Source organism: Protopterus annectens, chromosome 13.part0, assembly GCF_019279795.1.
Source record: "Protopterus annectens isolate FY-2018-M chromosome 13.part0, PAN1.0, whole genome shotgun sequence".
Lineage (NCBI taxonomy): Eukaryota > Metazoa > Chordata > Ceratodontiformes > Protopteridae > Protopterus > Protopterus annectens.
The window spans coordinates 787,833,324-787,847,598 of record NC_056747.1 but is presented as its reverse complement, the minus strand read 5'-3'; the positions used below and the strand labels follow the sequence as shown (position 1 = coordinate 787,847,598).

Here is a 14,275-nt window from a genome sequence, read left to right as displayed (position 1 = left end):
AACATGTTTAGCTTTTTGTTTAACTTTTTTTCAGTGGAGAGAGTCCACAGAATTTAGTATGGTGAGAAGGATATTACTGACTTTGTTTATTGCAGAGTTAAGATGGTGTCCATAATGAATTCAATTTATTAGGCGCTGTGAGAGTGAAAGTTTCTCAACTGAGATATGTAATGCTTTTGGTGTGTTCATAAAGATTTGTGGAATGTGGGTACATTTATTTTATTTATTTATTTATTTTATTTATTTTACATTTGTTAACCGGGCTAGTCTGACTGGATATATTTCCATTTTCAGCAGAGGCCCGGGGAGAAAAGCTCCACATATGGACATAAAGAGAGAGATTTATAAACATAACAAATTACAAATAACAAATAAACAGACTTGTAACACTTCAACCAATGCTTCTTGATTACAAAACAAAAAAGAAAAAAAAAAAAAAAAACAAAAACATTAAATTCAACATCAATACACATCAATCCTACATGTTTGCAGGGATCCGAGGATTGGTGAGTGGTCACTAAATGTATGAGACCAAGTACTGGTGTTGCATTGTTATATGAACATGATCATAAAATCAAGTCAAGTATGCCCTTCCTATATGTGGATTGGCCTAGTCTAGTTATGTCACTGATTAGCTGGGCAAAGCCATATAGTTGATGTGATTGTGCGTGTGTGTGTGTGGGGGGGTCTGTGCCACTTTTAAATCTATATTAAAATCATTGAGTAGTACTAGTTTGTTGTAGATGTTGGATATTATCCATGAAAGCATATAATCAACTCTATGCTTAGTAGAGAGTCAGAGTTAAAAGAGGTGGATGGCTGCAGAATATGTACGGAGCAGATAGGTGCATGTCTTTAATTATGAAGGCCACACTTCCGTACCTCTATAGGTTCTGTCATTTCAAAATATACAGTACTTGGGATGAGTTAATTCATAAGCTTAGTGGTTAGTTTTGAGCCAATACTTTGTCGCATTGAGTACATTTGGCTTATATGGAGAGATATATGCATGGATTTCTGAGATTTTGTTTCACATGTCTCATGAGTTAAGGAGGGATACTTTTAAGCTGCACGGGCTGGGCACACAAGGTTAGTTGGCCTAGAGAAGTAGTTATTTGTAGGGACTGGTCTTGGGTTAGTGTATGTGTCTCTGGCTTAGGTTAGTACTGCTGGTGGTTGGGGTTGCATACCTACTGGGCTGCTGAATAACATGGTGGTGGTACGACTATATTCATGCCTCTCAACTGTCCCTAATTTTAATTCCTATCTTTGTCTTGCCCCTTGTAAAATGTTTGATTTTCTGAGGATTACAGTCAATCAATAATGCCAGTCAGAGTTTTATAGTTCTTCTTATTCAGACAATGCATGCTGATGCAAAACTTCCTGTTCTGTTATTTTTTAAGTGAATTAGAGTAATATTTAAAAATCTTCCTTAATTTTAGGCTTTAGTTCCCCCATTACCTTTGGCTTTGTCCAGAAGTCTTGAACAAAGCAGTTAAGAGGTATGTCTTTATTAATCATTTTTATGCATACCTTTTTAGGATTAATTATTACATAAGGCATGTGATTGGGTTACATGAGAAGTGTTACTACTGAGGACAGTTTGCAGAAGTTAAAGTCACCAAGGTGGCTGAATTTATTTGGCTGAAAGTGAGAGAGGAGCCATGACTGGTGGTTTTGTCTTGTGGTGGGTCCTAACCATAGTTTAATAAAAAAAGGAAGAAATAGATACCTTTGTTTAATTTACAAAAATCCTGACATTTTGTTAAATTTAAAACAAGTTGTATTTGAATGCATTACAGTAATGCCATTTTAACTCATTGAATTGTTTTTTGGTTTGGACATTGTTCACACAGATACTCGTGGAGGGCAGTGGGAGGATTTGATTGAATTCAATGAGTTAAAATGGCAAATTCATGAATTCTTTTACACCACCTGGTCTTAATGACAATATATCTATAATCAATGTATTAAAATTGTGTTCGTATTTAGTGTAACCCTGATAATTTATTAATGGATATTTAAGCAATGACTTGCCCGTTCGATTCTCAGTTAGAGCGTCTTCTGTGTAGCGACATGCGTGAATGGGCATTCCTTCATTGAAGGTTGTGCTTTAGGCCCGGCAAGCCAGTACGTAAAACTCTACTGCCAATCATTAGCGGACCGGAGTTCCTCTGTGGCGACCCCTAACCGGGAAAAAGCCGAAAGACACAAACAATCTTGTCACAAGTTTTTTATATGTTTATTTGCTTATTGTTTAGTGAAGGTCATGTGATGGGGAGAGGGACTTTTAAATAACTTGATTTTTTTTACTTTTTGTATTGTTGATATAGACTGAACTGCTCAATTTTATTAAACACGAACTGTGTGACTTCTGTTTTTCCCCACCTACATTGTTTGGGTTTGGTTCATTGGTTCTTTTTTTTTGATTTATATTAATAACAGAGACAAAATTTAAAGAACTGGAAACCCATAAGTTTTATTTAACACTGATTTTACTGTGCCCCGAGCAGAGAGGGACAAAGCCCTAACTATGACCTGGGAAGCCCAGGTTTGATTAGTGGCATAGGTGTCTGAAGTGCTGTCAGGGAGTGATTGATGTGCCTGGCATCCCAGTGGGTGGAGGGCATGCATCTAGGCACTCCCTGTGTGGGGGTGTGGTCCATGGAGGTAAGTATGGGTGAAACCTAGGGGTAGGCCTGAATGAAAAATATTCCCCTTGCAGAAGCAGTCAACAGCTCAATCCACTGGACACCCTTAGATTTCATGCCATCTCTCACCCGAAAAATGGAGAGGCTGGTAAAATAAGCATTGATTTTAGTGTAACCAATCTTCTATGTTAGCATTAAAAAACACAAAAAAACTCTTGTATTGTCAGCAACCTAGAATTATAAATTATGTTCTTTTCTAAGCCCCTCCTTGTATTGTTTTTCTTGTGAGTTTGCATATGTGTATCAAACTTGTGACCATTATATTCTGACTTATGTAAAATATGCATAATACATAGTAAATATAAAACACACTAGACTGAAGAGCAGTTGAAGGAACATTTTACTTCTCTAAATGCTCCTGTCAGTGCGCTCTTCCAGATGCACATATGCAAAAAGCAAGTATGTAGTAATGTCCATATTCTTTATAAATTATGCAAGATTCTACTTTATTTAACTTGAGTCACAACAGGGAAATATGTATGGCATGAAAGAAGTGGAAGTGCCCGCACTCACTTCAAAGGTTCATACATTCTTTCTTGTTACAAGATAATATAAAACATAACTCTGCTAGGTGAAAGTGTGACCACTTTTAGTAATTCTTTGATAAGATAACTTCCTGATAAAGCTGTGAACAGGTACTACTGTGCCAGACGTCCATGTAGACCTATATGCTGAAATACCTCTGAATGAATTTGGGTAATTAATCATAAGCAGTAGTTGCTTACCTTTGATGAATACATATCTTTTCACCTACTACTACCTTTGCTGCCATTTTTTTTTTGATAGAAAGGGAGCAGAACTGCCAGGACAGTGAACCTAATATAAGAAGGAAAAAAGTCTGCTTTTCTATTTTCTTCCTTACATTTCCACGTCTTACAGCCATTGTGACCAGTACAACTACTGGCCATGACAGCAGTGTGACAGGATAGTGTGACAAAAGGTGCAACTGCCGTGAATAAACTTCTAGGGGAATCCGAATGTTTGGCAGCTTAAAAGCTATCACTAAGGTATTGTGAAATGTGGTTTCTTATTACAGAAGTTGTTCACTGTCTGCCTGTAAAACCTTTGTCAGTTTTAAAGGTAGTTTGTGTAAAACATCCTTTAAAGGTAGCAGACACTTTGCTGTCCAATTAGTTTACAAGCTTTCTAATAAGTGTTCACATTAGTAATCCCTTACTGATAGCTTGTAAGCTGTCAAACATTTTTTAAAGGTTTGCCTGGGGTGGTGGAGTACCATATGGGTGTATCACCCAGATTCCAAATTCCCTTGTCTTAGCCTGTTCCCACTTAGTTTATACTTCTGTTAGTGTGTTCTCTTTTCTCAGTATGTTCTTCTCCTTTGCACCTCTCTAGATTTTGAAATTATAAAACCCTAAGTAATTTCTCAGAATATATCAGTCAGGTTAACTGAACCCTGGCCCTCTCAGCATATCTTCCATTGAATGATGCATCTCCCTTTACTTGATACTTCTGGTCTCCAAACAGGATTGTAGCAGCAAAACTCTGCTGCTCAGCTACTGATTGGTATTTCATATGACCAGATTATTACACCAGTTCTTCAGACACTTCTGTGATTTTCTTTTTATTGTCATATTAAGTTCTGGTCATAACTCACTTTATCCTTTACAAAAGAGGTTCCTCCTACATGAAAAAGTCGCTCATACCCTACTGTGTTGTCTGTGCCCTTTTGCTTTGCCATTCAGGGGCTGCTGGTAAGTCCAAATATGTGCCTAGAGTCCTCTAGGGTTTGTTTTTTCACCTAGTATGCACCACGTGGCTTTATGAGACCCCAGCACTGTAGCTGCACCTGCAGTTACTTTATGTTTGTGTGATCAAATGATATTAAGCCAAGGGTTTGCTTTCTACATTAGCTCTTAGAATGCACTTCTTTTTCATATCTCACACTGTCTGCCTCACCATTTCTTTTGAAAAATTGTTGTAATTACGTAATTTTTATTAATCAGGTAGTTAGTTACATTGAGACTAGCTGTTCCCTTTTTAAAGGGAAAATCGAAGATCACAGGAAAGTTCACAAACTTGCTTAGGGTCACATGGTATAGATGAAGGAGCTGATGGTACATAAACTGAAGCTTCCAGCTTTACTCCCTTAGCCATTCTCTTATACCACCTTGTCCTCTTTTAATGGCTAGTAAAATCTCCTGGGGAAAGGTTTCATCTGTTCAGGGTACCTAATATTAAAACTAATTTAGTAATAGAAAAGAATGTGAGAGCTATATTGTAGAGTATTTTCCAAGATTACGGAATAAGTTTTATCTTACGGTCAGAACATGTAATTAAACTTCCTTCAGAAATAATCTGGATATACAATGGAAGTAGAAAATATCAACATGGAGTTGCAGCAGTCAGGTTTCTTAGAGAGCAGTAGGTCACATTCTTGACAGCCGAACCTACACATGAACCTATGCACACTTTTGCATTAACTTCTTACATTTTCAGCTTTGAAGGTGAGTTTGCACTGTTACATATGATGACTTCCCCTGCACCTGCATGTTAAACAGGTTACCTGCTTTGTTTTTGACTTTTCTGCAAACACTATCCTTCTCAGCTGCTATGACTTAGGAAAGCACTGTTTTTTTTGCTTTACTAATAAAAATCATGACTCTCAGCTGCTATGATTTAGGGAAGAGTTGCTTTAGATTTATTAATAAATATGATTTGTCTCAGCTACTATGACTTAGGAAACTGTTATGGTTTTATTAACAAACACCATGCCTCTCAGCTCCTATGATTTAGGAAAGAGCTGTTTCGGCTTTACTAGCAAGCACCATGCCTCTCAGCTCCTATGATTTAGGAAAGAGCTGTTTTGGCTTTACTAGCAAACACCATGCCTCTCGGATCCTATGAGTTAGAAAAGAGTGGTTTTGGTTTTACTGAGAAACACCATGCCTCTCCACTGCTACGACTTAGGAAAGTGGTGTTTTTGCTTTACTAACAAACACCATGCCTCTCCACTGCTACGACTTAGGAAAGTGGTGTTTTTGCTTTACTAACAAACACCATGCCTCTCCACTGCTACGACTTAGGAAAGTGGTGTTTTTGCTTTACTAACAAACACAGTGCCTCTCAGCTGCTATGACTTAGGAAAGTGATGTTTTTGCTTTACTAACAAACACCATGCCTCTCCACTGCTACGACTTAGGAAAGTGGTGTTTTTGCTTTACTAACAAACACCATGCCTCTCCACTGCTACGACTTAGGAAAGTGATGTTTTTGCTTTACTAACAAAGACCATGCCTCTCCACTGCTACGACTTAGGAAAGTGATGTTTTTGCTTTACTAACAAACACCATGCCTCTCCACTGCTACGACTTAGGAAAGTGATGTTTTTGCTTTACTAACAAAGACCATGCCTCTCCACTGCTACTACTTAGGAAAGTGATGTTTTTGCTTTACTAACAAACACCATGCCTCTCCACTGCTACGACTTAGGAAAGTGATGTTTTTGCTTTACTAACAAAGACCATGCCTCTCCACTGCTACGACTTAGGAAAGTGATGTTTTGCTTTACTAACAAACACCATGCCTCTCCACTGCTACGACTTAGGAAAGTGATGTTTTTGCTTTACTAACAAACACCGTGCCTCTCAGCTGCTATGACTTAGGAAAGTGATGTTTTTGCTTTACTAACAAACACCATGCCTCTCCACTGCTACGACTTAGGAAAGTGATGTTTTTGCTTTACTAACAAAGACCATGCCTCTCCACTGCTACGACTTAGGAAAGTGATGTTTTTGCTTTACTAACAAACACCATGCCTCTCCACTGCTACGACTTAGGAAAGTGATGTTTTTGCTTTACTAACAAAGACCATGCCTCTCCACTGCTACGACTTAGGAAAGTGATGTTTTTGCTTTACTAACAAACACCATGCCTCTCCACTGCTACGACTTAGGAAAGTGATGTTTTTGCTTTACTAACAAAGACCATGCCTCTCCACTGCTACGACTTAGGAAAGTGATGTTTTTGCTTTACTAACAAACACCATGCCTCTCCACTGCTACGACTTAGGAAAGTGATGTTTTTGCTTTACTAACAAACACCGTGCCTCTCAGCTGCTATGATTTAGGAAAGCACTGTTTTGGTTTAACTAACAAACACCCTAACTCTCAGCTGCTATGACTTAGGAAAGCACTGATTTTTACTCTCAGACTTAGTGCTTCACCTCCTAGATTTGCTTATTTACTTCATAAAGATGGACATGCTTAAAGATATACACATTATTAAATACATGAAATAAGTCACTACATGGGGTCTATTATTTGAAAACCTTTTCCAAAAAATAAGAAAGTACTCCTGTCTTGGCCGTCATTTTTCATTTTTAAAAGCCAGCGTTATGGTTTCACTGCTCAGAGTTTGAGAGGTATGAGAAACATTTTCATTGCTTTATTATAAGTTGCTCATTATGTCTCCCATAGCTGTACTACCCTCTAAGAAATATTTTTTTTCTTATACATGCCTGTTTTCATGAATTTGTTTGCTTCCTTGCTTTGTGGCTGTGCGATATTTGAACTGTTTAAATTAATTAAAACACTCTAAAAATGCAAGACACCCAACAAGTGAAGGAATGTCCTAATGCTGAACTGCGTTATGAATTTCTGTTCTTGTTTACACATATTTCATACTGAACTAGCTGTCTACATATTTTCATTCACACCTTCCCTTTGTTTCAGTAAAACAGCCTTTGTCATTGCTAGGAAATATAACCGCAAACCTCAGGTTGCGAAAAATGTGTTTGCATTCTCCTTAACATCATTAATACTTGCTAAAATCATTTCCTTCTGTGCAAGCATACAATTTCCCTTTCTGATTTTATGAGCACTTTTCTAGACTTTGGTCAATGAAAACTGACTGTCTTCTGCAAGGGTAGAAGTGAAGCAATGCTTACTTAAGTGATTAAAAGTACGAGCATAGAGCCAACACAGATTAACTGACAGTGTTTTGGGACCAGAATTCATGTTTGCATTATTGTGCTGAGAGGAACATATAACAGTATTTCTAAGATTAATTTTGAATCCCATATATTTTAATGCACTATATCTTCATGCACACAGATCAGACAAGGACTATGATTTGCAGCCTTTGGGAAATAATATATTCCCCTGGAGGCACAGTGGGCACCTCTACTATGCTTTCTGGCCAGTTAACCAGAATGCACAGTAAGGCAGTTGCATGCAGTGTTATACAAACAGTCTCCTCAGTCATTTTGTGAGCCCAGATCCCCTGTTTAGTTTAGTTCCTGGAACGCAGTAGTTATGCATTCATTCTAACCTATTCAATGCCTGGCATGTACAGTTAGATGTTTATTTCCCTATCGTTCTGCAGTCCAACTCCCAGCACCACAGTCAGATATATAAACTCCATACTTATTCCCTCTGTTCAGCTGCATCCCTTCCACTAGCTGAATATGACAGACAATATGCAGACCCACAAGATATTTCATCCTTCATTCATTCATTCTTTTTTTTTTCCTCCAATATCCTATCACTGCAAGCAGATGAGTGTAAAGCAGCGAACCAGTGCTGTTATGTGACGACAGTCCACCACAGGGCATATGCATACACTTGCATGCCTGTTTAACACACAGCTAAAAGCAATTTAGAAGGATCCCCATATTACTTGAGGAGATACTTTTGGATGTGGGAGGAACCGGAGACCCTGATGAAAACTCACATGGACACAAAGATGACTTGTAGATTCCACAAATAACATACTTCACCTAGACCCCAACTCAGAGAACCAGGAACTATGAGTCAGCAATACTCTTCTGTATTAATACTAAGCTGTCCAGCTAAGGTGTAACCTATGCAAAAGAGAAATTCATGAACATGTACATATTTAAATCTGATATAAGCATTGCAGCATAGAAGAATGGTCCCTTGTGTAGTTCATAATATTCAAGAATCCTGGCCCTTGTTGTGGGCACTGATGAAAGTAAAACATTGTTTATACAAACTAAGTTTTCAGACTTCATTTTCCTAGTGTTTTATAGGTATATGTGTGCATATATATTCTACATATGCATTCTCGGAATTTGTATTCTACACATATATTCCATAATTAGTATTCTACAAATGCATTCTCAGAATTTGTATTCTACACATGTATTCCGTAATTAGTATTCTACATATGTATTTCTGTAATTAGTATTCTACATATGTATTCTTGGAATTTGTATTCTACACATGTATTCTGTAATTAGTATTCTACACATGTATTTCTGTAATTAGTATTCTACATATGCATTCTCGGAATTTGTATTCTACACATGTATTTCTGTAATTAGTATTCTATATATGCATTCTTGGAATTTGCATTCTACACATGTATTCCGTAATTAGTATTCTACATGTGTATTCTCATAATTATTTTACATATGTATTCTCATAATTTGTATTCTACATATGTATTCCATAATTATTATTTTATATATGTATTTCTGTAATTAGTATTATATGTATTTGTTCCATAATTAACATTCTAAATATGCATCCCATAATTAGCATTCTACATATGCATTTTCATAATTAGTATTCTACATATGCATACCTATAATTACTATTCTAGATATGCATTCCATAATTAGTATTAATTGATTGTTACTCGGCTAATAAACTGGGGGACCTTTCTAAGCCTAGCCTTTTCTCTAAAGAATTATGATATCCTATATCCAAATGGGACATTGAGGGCCATGCACTTGTAAGCTACCTCTGTCCATAAGGGACATGGGTGCCAGGCCCGGTATAAATTTCCTATTCCCCATCCACTGCTCTAGGTTGTGATTAAAATGGGCAATAGACAAACTCAGCTTCACATGCATGGGCAGCCTGTTCCATAGGAAGGATAGTCTTCTGGAACATGCATCTGTCTGTCTAGCAGGTTCTGTTTAAGTGAAAGACAAAATGTATTCAGGTACTCTTTGACTTATGAATATAAAGGAGATTCAGAAGTGTGGAGTTTGTGAATGCCTTGTAAGCCAGGCATAGATTCCCCCTCAACAATCTACAAGAAACTGAGTAGAGGGAAAGAGTTTTAAGGTACTCTGCATAAGGCAGGTTTGTTATACCTTGTATTCTTTTTATAAGGAACCTCTGAGGTTGTTGTAGCTGTTGCATATACTTGGTCAGGTACATAACAAAGGGAGCATTGTACTCTATGATTGGTCTGATAAGGGTGGAATACAGTAGGATAATTACCTCTTTGGACCTAGGTGCCCTGCCCTTATTTATAAGTTGTGCAGTATAAAAGGATTTCCTCACCACCGTAGCTGTGTGGTGGTCGAAGGTAAGGCTACTGTCTATGTAGGTACTCAGATCCCTGACCACCGGGTCAAATTCATAGATATTATCAACATCATAATTAGCTGGGATGGTTGACTTCCCAAAGGGTACAAATATGCATTTCTATAGACCTGAGTTTAAGGCCATGGCTTTGGCACCATTTGTTAGTCAGAGATGGACCTTCTTGAAGAAGAATGCCAAGTGTCTTCAGGGGAGTTGATGATAATCCCCAGCTTGCAATAATCTGCAAACTTAGCTATAAACCTTCAGCATTTGCTTCCACTTCAGAGAAATAGAGCCAAAAAGGAATTTTATTTATTTTATTCTACATATGCTTTTTCGCAATTAGTATTCTATATATGCATTCCGGAATTAGTATTTTATGTATGTATTCCAGTAATTAGTATTCTACATATGCATTCTCATAATTAGTATTCTGCAGCTGTTTTCTCGTAAATAGTATTTTACATACATATTCTCGTAAATAGTATTCTACTTACATATACTCGGAATTAGTATACTACAGATGCATTCTCATAATTAGAATTCTACATATGGATTCCGTAATTAGTAATCTACATATGTACTCTTGTGATTAGTATTCTACATATGCATTTGGTAATGTCTCACCCTAGGTATTTCTTGTAAAAGGGGTATAGTCTTAGTGGTTAGTCTATGAATATTTTTTTTTCTGTGCCAACCAAGTGTGCTTTACCTTTGTCTGGGTGTACCTGACATGTTCCACAAAAAGCAGTGGTAATACCCTCACTGGATCACAGCCCTGACACCCTAAAAATGGCCTGTCTGAGAGGTGGTGTGAAGTATTCCTTGCATTTCTGAAAATGAGTGTATGCTCTCTGTGGGGTACTAGATTGCCATAGGGACAATCATTGTCTCTGTTTATTTATGATAAACTGGGATTTTTTTAATAGTCAGAAAATAACTATTATTTTTTTTTTGTTTTATTTGCATTTGTTTTCCAGTGTAGAGCAATGATCTCCATGGGCCTTTTTCATACTCCGCCTGGGAGCAGTGTCTGGTTAATAATCTTAAAGAAATTGGCAGTAACTTGAAAGATCGAAGACAGGATTTAAAAGCCTTTAACTATTTAAGAATCATCTTGTTAAATAACATTTTCTTGATGAGAAATTTAGCATTAGAATTTTGTAATCATATAGCATAGGCCTCAAAGTTTCCTGTTTTGCTGAGTCACCTAGGATTTATTGCCATCACAGGGATTGACAAAAAGATGTTGTTACTTCCTCACAATGTGTTTGTACATAGTTTTAGGACAAGAAGTAAGTATTACAGGCAGAGATCAACATTACTCTGTTGACATTTCCTGATTATGATGTCCTTCTTATCCTGTGTCAATGAATCACCACTATTTCTTGTCCTTGCTTCTAAAACAAGAAAATCATCCCTCTAAGTCAATTGAGTCTTTAAGCAAATTCAGGTCTAAATTAAGAAAACACCTATACAGACTTGCACAATGTATGTGCTTCCTGAATAGTAATATAACAAAGAAACAGACCACTGCAACTTATCTTTCACATTCTAAAATAAACATCCACGTACTAAAGCAGATCAGAGCATATGCTACCAGAATATTAAGTTATCTAACAGATCCATCGTTAGCTCTAATCCCTAAGAAATAAACCTTTGTAATCTCATCTATAATTAATCTCACAGGAGGTATTTGAACATCTCCATCATCTACTCATCCACTCCTTTCAATTCTTCCTTCCTCACCCAGAACACACCTTCCCTTTTGCACTGAACCCTTCCATTTCCATAACTGTATAGATTATAAATAGAAAGTTGTCAGTGTTGACTTCTTCTGGTGTAAATCTTGTCGTCAGTTAAAAGTGCATGGAGCACAGTGATTACGCTTTGATATTGCCAAAAGGACAAACCAGTTAAGTGCTTCTGTAGCATAAGGTTTGATCTTAACAACTGTTAAGCACCCTTGCTTCAGTTATTAAGAACGTGCGTCATGCTAGGCAGTTAAACCTGCCAGTACTGGCTAGCAAAGAACAGTGGTAGAAATGTATTTTTGCCTGCTGTCTATGCTGAAATGTGTCCCTGGCTTTCTGTAACCTAAGGGAATGTTTCCTTCTTCCTCACTGCACTTGCTAAGTGCTTTATGGCTTTGAAAGCCGTAGAATACTTAGTGCTTTTTTCTGTAAGTACTAGTACAAGGAGCAGATAAAGCTTTGTATACTACAAAGAATTGTGATTGGGTCTCCAATCAAAATCCTTTATTATGTCTTCTTGACATGGATGCCAATATTTACCTCTTGAGCAAATGTCTTGGCAACCATGTCTCAAACACATGTGATGGCTATAATCAGCTACCTGATCGTAATCCTCTACATTATGAACCTTTTCATAGTTTTTTACCTTCTGCTGTTCTTTGTCAGTATCTATGATACCTACATTTTGATATTTTTGATTTCTTAAACATTTGTAATTAACAAATAATGTTTGACTGCCTTCACAACATTTGTCACAACTACTATGTTTTGACTTGATCTTTATAATAACTACCATGTGGTACATGGAACACCGAGCTTACCCTCTGATATCAGGAAAAAGGTAAACTTGTTAATGGTATCTCTAGCACAAGACCCGACAGTAGCAGTGCTTAGTGATGCTTAACAATTAAGTTTCATGCTAAGGAATCAGCAGACAGCGAAGACCTGCAAAGAACAGTGGCAGAAGACAAAACAGCTTTGTTTCTGCCTGCTGTCCATGCATTCTAACATGTCCATGAATTTATCTCATATTTTACCTCTGCTTCTCATATATATATATTTTTTTTATTTTATGGTAAATCATTGACGATTACAGTCAGTCAATAATGTTAGATATTAGGCGTTCATACTTCTTATTGTTCATAAAATGCAGGTTTATTAACTTTTTAAGTGAATAAAATCAGTGTTTAAAAACTGTCTCTGATTTTGATCCTTTGTGCCCCAGTATTTTTGGATTTGCCTACAATTCTTAAGCAAAGAAGCTGAGATGTGTGCTGCTGTCTGTTTGACAATGTTGAGTGGTTTACCAGTTTTCAAAGCAGGTAAATCACTTTGCACTCCTACTTTTTGTTCTGTAAAAGGTAATACATGGAGCAGATAAAGCTTAATGCACTAGAATGAATTATGATATGGTCAGATCATAACTTTTGATAGTGTGTTCTCGATACAGATGCCAATAATTTCATCTCTCAAGCTTCACTCTCAAGGTGAATTTCTTAGCATCCATATCTTGAACATATAATAAGCCAGTTATAATATCCTCGGTGTATTGCATGGACTGCCACACTTATACTTCAAAATCAGGGAAGTACAGGCATGTTAAGAACCTTTCTGACATTAGAAAGATGCTTAACAAGATTTTGTTAAGTACCCCCTCACCTCTGTTAAGCTCTCATTTCAAACTAGAGTATTGAAAGCAGTCAGTGGCCACAACAGAACAATGTCAGAATTAGAAAGACCTTTAAAACTTTTTCAGACACTTTCAGCCTTTATTTTTTTTTCTTAATGAAATGTTTGAATACATTTTAAAGCTCTTTGTGGTACCTGCCTCTGTTCTGTGATGGCTAATATCTTATCACTAGTGTTACACCCTTTAAAGGTATGAAACACTTAGTGCTCCTACTTTTTTTCTTAACTTTTGTAGTATGTGGGGAGCAGGTTAAAGGTCATGTGCAAGCTAATGAATGGAAGGCTGCATCTGCATTCTGTTCTGTTTTTGTGAGAAATTCGCTGCTGGCTAGTGTCTGTTATGCTCCTGTTACATTAAATGATTGTTTTATGTGAAAAATAGGATTCCAGAAGGAAAGTGACATTACAGCCTAGGCAGTCTCATTTCCTGCTGTATGCCTCTGATGGAAGTAAATGAATGCCATTTACTTGTATCAGGAGCTTTCATGCATTTGCTGCCATATATTTTTTTCAGAGCTTTACTGCAACTACATGCAATATTAACTTCATGGCATACCCATTTCCCCTGGGTGGCACAGTGGTGCAGCAGTTAGTATGGTCACCTCACAACAAGAGGTTCTCCGATTTGATTCTCGGCTGGAGTGCCTTCTGTGCGGAGTCTGCATGTCTGGCCTGCATTAGTGTAGGTTTCCTCATAGTGCTCTGGTTTCCTTCCACATTACAAAGACATGCACCCGGAGCATTTCTCCCTGGGCCTCCACTGAAAATGGGCTCTGTCCCAGACAGACTTTCCTGGTAAACCAATGTTAAATAAATAAAT

General features: G+C 37.2%; 1 protein-coding gene across 1 annotated transcript in view; it reads right to left on the bottom strand.

Moving 5' to 3' along the window:
• The window catches only part of ADORA2B (adenosine A2b receptor), a 319,758-nt gene that overhangs the window by 181,758 nt on the left and 123,725 nt on the right, over positions 1 to 14,275 (bottom strand). The window lies entirely within an intron of this gene.